Genomic DNA, 10,745 nt, shown 5'->3' on the forward strand with positions numbered 1-10,745 from the left:
GCTGGAGAGGGGAGCTACTCCCATGTGGATGTTGCAGTTGGGGGGAAGCAGCAAAGCTCCCGGTCTGGTTCTCCGGAGATGGAGGATGCAGGTTCAGCTCGATCGGAGGAGCCGGGTCGGGGGCTGCCCTCTGCCCCGCTCACCCCATGAGCATCCTGGCTTGGCTCAGGGCTGAGACATGGTCCATCCCCAACGAGAAAGCCAAAATAGCCCTTCGTGCTCGGGGCAAAACCCGTTGCAACGGTAAAGCAAAGGATCTGGCAAGAGTCGGGAAGGGGAGGATGCTTTTAGGAGGATGTTAAACGGTTGATTTGGGAAGGGGTGGATGCATTTAGGGGGATGTTAAATAGCTGATGCGTTATTGCCAGTAACAGAGATTTGGGGACAGCGCAGAGCCCAGACTCGGGGTACAGCTGACCCCACAGCTCGCCCCACGCCAACTTGCAGGACAGTCCCCCCAGCTCCCTGCATCCCACCCTTCCTTGCACGCTACCAAACTGCTTGTAGCACATCCTTCAAAGAAATTGCCTGGTTTCTTTCCCTTGCTGTTTTCACACGCCGCTTATCGCCTAACGAGGAGCAGTCGCCTCTTTTAGCTGAAGGATGCTGTCTGCTTAGCGCTGAGGATGAAGAATTGGGACTCCTGATACCCTTGGCCACAGGGTTTGGAGGTTTCCCCCGCATCTCCCGAGGGGCCGAAGGCCCCTCGGGAGATGCGGGGGAATCCTCCAAACCTATACCTAGAGGTGGCAGGTCACATTAGGTGCCCCCAAGCCTTGCAGGGAGGGTTAGAGGGGGATGCCCATACCCAAGGACCCCGCTTTTACTTCCCCAGCACTGCTGTCAGGATCAGCCCTTCCCAAACAAAGCCCCAGCTCCAGTCTTCACTGACATCTAGTGGCAATGGGGACACTTGGAGCTGGCGGTGGAGTGGCCGCTCAGGAGCCAAAAAGCGGGGTGCAGCCTTTCCTGCAGGTCCCCATCCCTGGTGGGATGTCACCCACTCGGGAAAAGCCACCCCAGTGCTGCACACACAAGGCAGGGACCTTGCAAATAGTGTCCCTGCCACCACCTTGGCTCTGCAGATGGGGGACATGGAGGGAGTGCATGGCCTTGACCTCCATTCCCCTCTGATTTGATCCTTTTATCCTAAGACTATAGGGGAGGAATAAAAAAAAAAAAAGAAGCCTCGTCCTCCCTCGTGCTAAGGGAAAAAGGAGCAACGCGTTTGCTAATCTGAGGCACGCAGCAGTCATGAAATAGTCCCGGGTGAAAATGTTTGCTCCAGCGCTTTTGGAATATAACAGCAAAGCTTTGCTGGCTGCAGGTTACCTGCTCTGTCACCTTTCTCCCCGCTCCTCCAGCAGCCAGGAGCGCGGCTGCCGTCCTGAGCAAGGATGGGGTTTGAACCATGCTGCTGGAGGCATTAGGCGTGAGGGTTTCTCAGCTCTTTCCCTTTTTCATCTAAAGGAATGAAAAGTTTGGGCAGGAGGGGCTAGCCTGGGTCAGCCTCGGTCTGCTCGAGTTGAGCTCTGTGCTGCAAAAGGGGGAAAAAAGAGGAAGCGGGAGAGGCAGCTGTGAAGAGCGGAGGATTTTGAGGCTGGAGGGGCTTGGATGTGCCCAGCTCCACAGTGATGAATTTCTCTTGATGATGGAGATGGGTGAGATGCTGCCCGGTCTTGTTGCTCCACTGAGGACAATGGATGATGCTGCTCCGCACCCGCAAATCCAGTCTGCAAAACCCGACCGGTGCAGCCACCCAGCACAGCCCGCCCTCAGCACTGCTCGCCGGCGGAGGGGCTCTTGGGGCTGGAGCTGACCCTTGGTGCCTGGACTAATTTTCCCTCCTCCACCAAAAAAACTCAAACCTGGTTCATTTTGTTGCAGTGCAAACACAGGTTTATGGCTTGTTTAATCTCCACAGTTCTGAACTTCCCTCTCAAAGTGCCACAGAGCCCAACTTGGCCTCCACGCTGCTGAGAATCGCTTGTATGGGAACACATTATTAGATAGGAATCTGCCTGGAGTATTTTTTTCTTCCCACTGAACATCTTTATCACTTCCCCTGTTGTGTGTGTACACGCAGGAAAGCGGTTCCTTCCCATTCATCTGCTGGAGATTCGGTCGATTCACCGCCCTCGGAGGACTACCAGAGCACAATGGTCCAGCCATCCCTTTTCTGCAGAACTAGGATAGAAATCAGCAGCTCGGAAGCCCCGTTCCCACCTCCACGGCAGGAGGAGCAGAGCGAGGACCCGACGCCAAAGGGGAAGGTGAAAGAGCTGGGACGCCCCTCCGTGCCCCCTGACCTTACCTAATTTGCTGATTTTCAAGCACACTTACTCCCGGGCAGGTCTGAAGCCAAGTGGCTCTGCTAAAAAAAAATTCTGCGCTAAGAGAAGGGGAAATGGTTTGCCAGGGAGGCGGGAGCCAGCAGCAGCTGGCAGACGGATATTCCCATTGCTCATGGCAGTCAGAGCCCAGCATCGTAAGGCCCAAGGTGTTCAAAGCTTGAAGCTAAATGCTTTTTTAATGGGATAACATAGCCGTGATATTTATTTGAGGCTCATGTTTTGCATGCAGCATGGGTTTATTTTCCCTATTTCTCTTTTTTTTTTTTTTTCCCCTTGTCACTGGGAAGCAGAAAATAAAAGCCTGTAATCTTCCACTGGCAGGCGCACAGGAGATAAGCTGCAGGTGCCTCCCAACGCTCATGGAGGAGTTTTGTTCTCCCACCTTATCTCCACCTCCAGGTCACATCATCTCGGGGCTGAGTGCGGGCCCCGGGGGGAGCGCAGAGCTGCTGTGCCCATCCCCGCTCGGGGCAGGGGGTCCGAGGGCAGGCTGCCTTCCCGAGCAATGCAGGCGGCAGCGCGTTTCCCTCCGATAACCCTTATCGCAGCCCGGCCTGGCTCAGCCGCGACGCGCAGGTGATGCCGGGCGATGATGCGAGCGCCTGGACCACAAACCCAGCCTGGCACGAGCATCCCTGGAAGGACTTGAGCACGAAGAAACCAGTTTTCCCCATCTCTTCAGGTACTGCAGCTTTCAGTGCTAATTATTGTGTGTTTTAATTCATCCTTAACCGATGCGATCTTCAAAGCTTAAATGTCTTGCTCTAACGCTTCTAGATTTTTATTCCTTTTTTCCCTTTGAACTCCTTCAAGGGAGCCTCTGGGACCCCACAGCTCTTGCTTTATGTTTGCTTTTAATCAGGTTGCTTTTCTTCCCAAAAACAAAGACAAATAATACCGCAACGGTTTCTCCTTGGAAATCTCTCCATATTGAGAAGAAGAGAGGAGGGAAAGCGTGACTTGTTAAAGCCTGAATTTCCTGATGTCTTTCCTCCTTTTTATCTGGTTTGCTGCAAGACAAATGACTCTCTTAATTTAGCTAAGTAATTGAAAGGTGCCCGTATAATTCGGCAGCGGTCCAGCCGGCCGGCTGCCTGGGGAACCGCGGCAAGCGAGTACGGTGAAAATAAGGTGATGGGGTGTCACATCCCATCCGATGCTGCCGGGGAGTCCGGCTCTTGCGGCAGAACGCTGTGCAGCATCGCGGCAAGAGCGGCCGCGGTCCTGGCGTGGTGACACCCCAGTCGCTGGTGTGGTGAAACTGCTCTGGTAGGTGCCGGGAGGTTGGTTTGTGGTGCTCCACCATGGAGATGGCTATGTGGGGTGGTGGTTACAGAGGGGGAAAGCGTCTGGAGCGCCCACGGGTGCCGTTCCCGGCCAGCAGCATCTAGGGGAGCGCTGAGTTTCCCGGGGTTATTCCAGAAGGTGGATTTGTTGGCCAAAAGCACAAATCCTGCCCCCATGGAGGCTCCAGACACGAGGTCCTTGCTGTATAGATGCCTTCACAGATGAGGATAAGGAGCGGCTGGTAAATGCTCCCTGCCACCACGGCACGGCTCCCGGGGTGCAGCCCCCGTCCCCCCAACCTCTGGGGTGCCAAACCTCGTTACTCTGCAGCTTGGGGGGGCTCCAGAAGGATGGGGGCTCACGTGGGCACGAGCAAAGGGCGATGGAAGGAGACGGGGCAGGTGATGGGTGTCCAGGCAGCCCCCCAAGCAGCAGCTCACGCCGCGGTGCCTGCAGGCAGAGCTCAGAAACCCCGGCACAGCCCGGGCACCTGTACAGCCCGGCTGGGGCACGACCCGTGCCGGGAGGGCGTCTGAGGGCCCCTTTGCTCTCGTCCTTCCAGAGAAGCCAAGCGGAAAGTTTGGGGTCATTTTTCTGTTTTTCTCATATTTGCTCCCTGCTGGAGCTGATTTATCCCTGCGGCTTGCCGAGCTACATCCAAGAGGGACATGTTTTGCCTTTGTAGTACACGAGATTGCTATAAATTATTAGCTTCTTTGTGTCAGCCGGAGCCCAACACAGCCCATAAAACTTTCTGGCCATGTTATCGCTCTTGAACGTGGCACCAGGCTGCTGGCGGCGAGCTGGCCCAGACCCAAAGGAAGGGGTTGCCAGCTCAAAGGATGTATTTTCCTCCAATGCGACACCCTCGTTCCTAAAATCACCCACAGACTTTATGAGTCCATGGAGCTGCAGAGGGAAGAGCTCTGTCCTCGATGTCACTCGTGGCTCCGGATAGCCATTGCTTGCTCCAGCTCTGCGGGCACCAGGGCCACCCCTCCACTGCCAACGGGGGGGTAAAGCACCCCGCAGCATGTGTTTGAGAGGACTGCAGGTGGAAACATTATTATTATTATTATTATTTAACCCTGAGCATAGAACCAGTGAGGTTAAAAATCAACGGTCTCAAGGCGAGATTACAGTGCGTTCAATATATTATCCATAAGTAACGTACATGGGAGGGCAGTGGGAAGCGAAGGGGATCTCACGAGAGCCACAAAAACTGGACTTTTAATTTAAAACTATCCTTCACCGACTTGAGCATCTCTCCTGCGAGGCCATTTTTTATTTCCCCCTGTGCAGCAGTAATCAGGAGGTAACAAGGGAGAAGGGGAAACGGATCGTCTCGCAGCTCTATGCGGCCGATTCCAGTGCTGTAAATTATAGATATATATGGTACAAAAGAGTGCTGGGATATTAATTTCTGTTGTTGAAAATCACAGACCCTCTGCTTTAATTTACTGCTAAATAATAAATGACTTTGTAAGATACTCAGCAAAGATAAAGACGCCCCGGTAAATCAAACAGCTCATAAGCACTTATGGATCAGTCTATCTTGTATGTGTACTTAAGTGGTTTATATTGTTCTCACAAAGCAGAAATAAGCAGGCGTTTAACTGATGCTATCTGCCAAAATAAAGGGTGAACCCGTGAATCAAATGGTTCCCTGCAAATCTGCATTTGCATTTGCAGAATTAAATGAAGAGTGGTGCTTTAGGGATTCTGAAATGTTTAGATACAAGCCCAAAATGCGCCCCGCAGGAGGCAACAGATGCAGTCAGTGGGGCTGTCACGGAGAGCAGCAGGTGGGTTTGTATAGGGTTTGTATAGGGTTTGTATAGGGTTTATATAGGGTTTGTATAGGGTTTGTATAGGGTTTGTATAGGGTTTGTATAGGGTTTGTATAGGGTTTGTATAGGGTTTGTATAGGGTTTATATAGGGTTTGTATAGGGTTTGTATAGGGTTTATATAGGGTTTGTATAGGGTTTGTATAGGGTTTATATAGGGTTTGTATAGGGTTTGTATAGGGTTTGTATAGGGTTTATATAGGGTTTATATAGGGTTCGTATAGGGTTTGTATAGGGTTTGTATAGGGTTTGTATAGGGTTTATATAGGGTTTGTATAGGGTTTGTATAGGGTTTATATAGGGTTTATATAGGGTTTGTATAGGGTTTGTATAGGGTTTGTATAGGGTTTATCCACAGCTCAGCAGGGGCAGGAATGGAGTGCAGGGATAAGTCTGGAAGAGACCAGGATTTGGAGCCGTTTCTCCTCACCCCTCACCCTGCATCTGCAAAAACACCCCGAGAGCATCCCTTCTCACAGCACTTCATCACAAATTGTGCAAACCAAAGTGAGAAGGGTGGCGCCGGGAACCCAGATCTGCAGAGTGACTCTGCAACAGAGAGCCAGACCCCGGCTGTTTCTGCCTCGGTTTCCCCCTTGGATGCAGAAGAGGCCATCTGCCTCCCCGGGCTGCCATGCAGGTCCGGCTCCTGGCTCAAGACCTATTTTTCTCTCCTCCCTGGGTCCGTTTGTGCCGGGCAGCTGTGGCAGAGCCACTAATTCCATCTGCAGGCGAGGCAGGAGCTCTCAGGTGGCCGTAAGTAAGATGGATGTTGGGCTCTCGCAGCGCAGCCCTGGGGATCCGGGAAGGCGACGTCCCCGGCACGCCAGGCTCCAGCTATTTGCAAAGTCAAGTTAGAGTCAGGATGATGCAATTAGAGCCTGAAGTGAAAATAAGATATGGATGTGGCCAATTTTGACATTTATATTGCGTGTTTGTTATGTAAATTGGCCAAACTCTGTAGGAATGCGACAGAAGGAGATTGCAAAGGGCACCAGCTCATCCGAGGCGCCTGCGTTGGGAGCGTGTCTCCCGTGTGGCTGCAGCCGTGCAGAACAGCTCGGTGGGGCGGTGGGGAGGCGGCCGGGGGCACGGGGGGCTCTGTGAGCGGTGCCAGTGCCTGGCTGGGGATGGGGGACTTTTAGGGCTGTGGGTTTTGCAGAGCAAGAAGTGTCAGCGCTGGTCCCTAGAACGCAATACAGAGGAATTTCCTTGGGATAATTTCAGCAGCTGGAGCTCCGGGTGTGCCTCCGCCTGCGTTTGCTGTCATGACTTGACCTCGCTCGCAAGGGTACGGGGAGCTCCTGGGTGGGAAAGGACCAAGTGCTCTGAAGTATTTCAGAGGCATTTTAGAGCACGGCTACCTGAGCACGGAATAAAAGGGATTGCTGCGGTCCCTTTAGGGCCGGCCCCAGCTGACCCCCGGCTCCGCACTGCCCAGGTGTCCTCCTGCTCAGACAGGGGTCCGATGTGGTTAAAGATGGTAATTACCCCCAGTGTTTGCAGCACCTCGCTGCCAGCCCATAGAGCTGTCCTTGTCACACAGTTTTCATGGGAGGACCACAGGAAACACAGAATCACAGGATCCCAGACTGGTAGGGGTTGGAAGGGACCTCTGGAGATCATCTAGTCCAACCCCCCTGCTAGAGCAGGATCACCTAGAGCTGGTTGTGTCCAGGCAGGTTTGGAATCTCTCCAGAGAAGGAGACTCCACAGCCTCTCTGGGCAGCCTGTCCCAGGGCTCGGTCACCCTCAGAGTGAAGAAGTTTTTCCTCATATTCAGGTGGAACTTCCCATGTTCCAGTTTGTGCCCGTTGTCCCTTGTCCTGTCGCTGGCCACCACTGAAAAGAGTCTGGCCCCTTCCTCTTGACACCCATCCTTTCGTTATTTATAAGCATTGATCAGATCCCCTCTCAGTCTTCTCCAGACTAAACAGCCCCAGCTCTCTCAGCCTTTCCTCGTAAGAGAGATGCTCCAGTCCCCTCATCACCTTTGCAGCCCTCCTATGAACAACTGCTGGTGTGGAGTCCTGCACTGCAGGCATACAGCCAAGGAACATCATCTCCGAGATCCAGCTGTGCTGGTGGAAGGAGTTAGCATCCCACAGCTGGTCACAGCTGGATGCTGCTACCCTTGCAGATGTGCCGGTCGGGCAGTTTGGGGAGGACTCACCGTCCCACTTTGGGTTTGTTTTGGCAACACGAAGAGGTCTGAGACGGCTGTTCTGCAGACGTTACTTCATGTATGCAATCCTGAGCCACCAGGCAACAGAGAGGGCTCGGGGCTGGGCAGTTAGTCGCTGTTTGAGAAGTTAGCCAAGCTCCATGATATACTGCTTGGTGGCTTGACGCTGTCTGCTGGAGGATAACTAATACCTGGTACAGCTAATATGAGGGAAGCACAGCCATACGATACTGCATCTGGAAGAAATTTTGCCACAATGAGTTATTCTTCCAAAAAGCCCTCGATAGGTAGGAGGCAGCAGCGTGGACGTGCCGCCATCAGCAGCATGCCTGGCCACCACGGCGCTCCTCGTCGGGTCACCAGCTCCCAGTTTTGTCATCTCAGGAGCAGACGGACACCAGCCCAGCTGGCTCCGCCTGAATTGTGCACACAGGCTGCCCCGCTGGCAGAGAAACCTCCAGCTGGGGACAGTGACAAGTGCCTGAGAGGGAAAACCTCTTTCCCCAGCACAGCTGGATTTGGTCGAGAATGTTTCTTGAAACAACGGAGTTCTGTGGAGTAGGAAATTTTCACTTTGTTTTTCAGGTTAAGCCATAGGTCCCCAGCCTTTCAGCTCAGTAGTGCTGCAGCCCCGGGGTGGGACGGACGGGCACTCCTCAAGTGCCTTGGGCTCAGGTGTCCAGGGGACATGACCGGCCACGCAACCGGCCCTGACGCTCTCCATCCAAGGGGCACACTTGCATTTTCATCTCTGCTGGCCACGTTTCCCAAGTGCGAGATGGGCGAGGGCAGCCCCGCTCCCAGCCCCTTCCTGGGTTGGCAGGAACCGGAGTGCATCGATGGTCCTGCTCGCACGGGTCAATGAAGTCCCTCAGGGTGAGCAGCCCTAGGAAAGGCAGGAGTTTGTGTGTGGTGGGAGCACGGACAGAGCCAGGTTTTCACATCAGAGATACCCCAAGTACAAACTGAAGCATGGGACAGGGGCTCAGCTTTGTTTCACACTCTGGTAAGTGCTTTTACCCATTTAACTCAAGGCCTGGATCTCTGAGAGACCATTGTCCTGGCAAAACTGCGGAGCTGGCTACCACCCTCAGCGCTTCCCATCTCGCCAACAGAAGAACACGGGAGAGGCCAAAAGGGACTTTAAAGTACTCTCAGGACTTGGTGCCCTGAAATGTTCCTCCCCTTTGCAGATCATCTGGAAGAGCTCTGGTGGCAGCAAACCCTTTGGTTTGCACTTTCTCCCCACGTGTGTGCTGCCCTGATGGATGAGCTGCAACCCCTCGAGCTGACGGCACTTCCCACCCAAAAAGAGGTGGAAAAGCAGCTCCAAAGAGGCAGAAAGCCTCAACTCCCTGCTCTCATTTCACACCGCTGTGGCAGTGACTACGAACAGAGGAGGATCCAACCCCGGGGCGATCAGGCTCCCGAAGGTGTATGCTGTTTTGCTAACGTGGTTGAAAGACAGAGCAGCTCCAATTTGCCGGGAGCTGCTCGGTTGTAACGTGGCACCACGGAGAAGGGCTCTACAGAAAACCACATTTGACAGCGAAAGCATTTTGCTGGAGCGCAGCAACAGAAAAACAAATTACTATGGCATAAACGAGCAAATCCATCATCAGAGGGAAGAGGAAGAGAGAATTGGTTTAAGGATCCACGTACGAGACTGTGACAGTAATCATGTAACGGCCCTTTAAATGTCAAGGGGGATGAGCATGGTTTAATAGCAACAGAAATGCTGCCAAGCTGGGAAACATGTAACAAAGCAGACGGATGGATAGATCTACCTATTATCTGCTCCCCGGAAAAAAAAAGGAGAGGGAGATCATTCGGGTTTATGCTTGATCTAGTGTGTAAATCTCAGAGAGGTCATGTTTTCTTTTATCAAAAGGAATAAAAAAAAAAAGGATGAGTTTGTTTTCAGGGCTGTCCCTGCCATCAGCCAGACGGCTCAGGTTCAGCTGTACAAATGAGATACGTAACATTTAAAGCTGGCTGCAGCCCTGGCAGTATTACACAGAGGAAAAACGAAAGCGTGGGGGTGTGTGGAAGCCGATCGGTCAGTGCTGGGCAGCTGCGGGGTCCCGTGGCTCCTTTCAGCTGCGCCACGAGGAAGAGGAGAGACAAAAGAGGATGTGTGAGGGGAGGGGGACACGGCAGGGCTCTTCCACCACGCTCTGGGTGCCTTCTGGCACCATTAAAGGATTTCACTCTGATAATAAGAAAAAAACCCTACTGAGTGTTACCATATCCGGCATTAAACCAGCAACCCATGAAAACCTGGGGTATGCTGGGAGAGAGGTGAACATCCCCCAGCTTGTGACCACTGGTCGGGGGGGAGAAGGAAAGGGCTTTGTACCCTGAGAAACACAGAAACAGGTTTTGCAAAGTGAGCTCCTCCAATCTGTGGATATTTATGTTTTCATTCATCTCTTTCTATCAGAATTCTGCATGTGCAAAATGGGGATGACGACCTCTGATTTCACAGGGACTGAACAGACGTTCCTCGGCATTTATAAAACACTCCGCCTGTATATTTACAAGCACTAGAAGAAAAATCACAAGGAAATGAACAGTTTAATATTCAGTTCAGGCTCCGAGCAGCGCGCAGGTGGCACGGCACGGGCTGCGCACCGACTAACGGGTATTACCCATATTGAATTGAATCGTATTGAATTACCTGCTCAGCCGCAGGGCGATCTGCCCTCACGCGGCGTGGGGACAGGCTGGTGGCACAACTGAGTTGTCCCCGTGGCATCCCTGAACGTCCTGTGCCGAGAAGCCACGCTAAGGTTTTATGGGCAACCTGAAAGCGAGTGTTGGCTAGTGGTGCGGTGCTTGGCTTCACCACCTGCTCTTTTTTGTCCAGGTTTTGCACGTATGATTTAGATCTGTATATATATTTTATAAAAGGTCTGCTAAAATGTGTTATTGCAGAAATAAAACTAAGTGCTTATTCACTTTTTAATGAGCCATCAGGCAGAAAGCTATTGCATGCGCATTGTAGCGTTTTTCTTCTGTTGGGCTATCTATACTGAAATGTCTTGGAGGGAAATCTGTGACTAAATTAC

The sequence above is a fragment of the Grus americana genome, chromosome 18 (assembly GCF_028858705.1).
Source record: "Grus americana isolate bGruAme1 chromosome 18, bGruAme1.mat, whole genome shotgun sequence".
Taxonomy (NCBI): Eukaryota; Metazoa; Chordata; class Aves; order Gruiformes; family Gruidae; genus Grus; species Grus americana.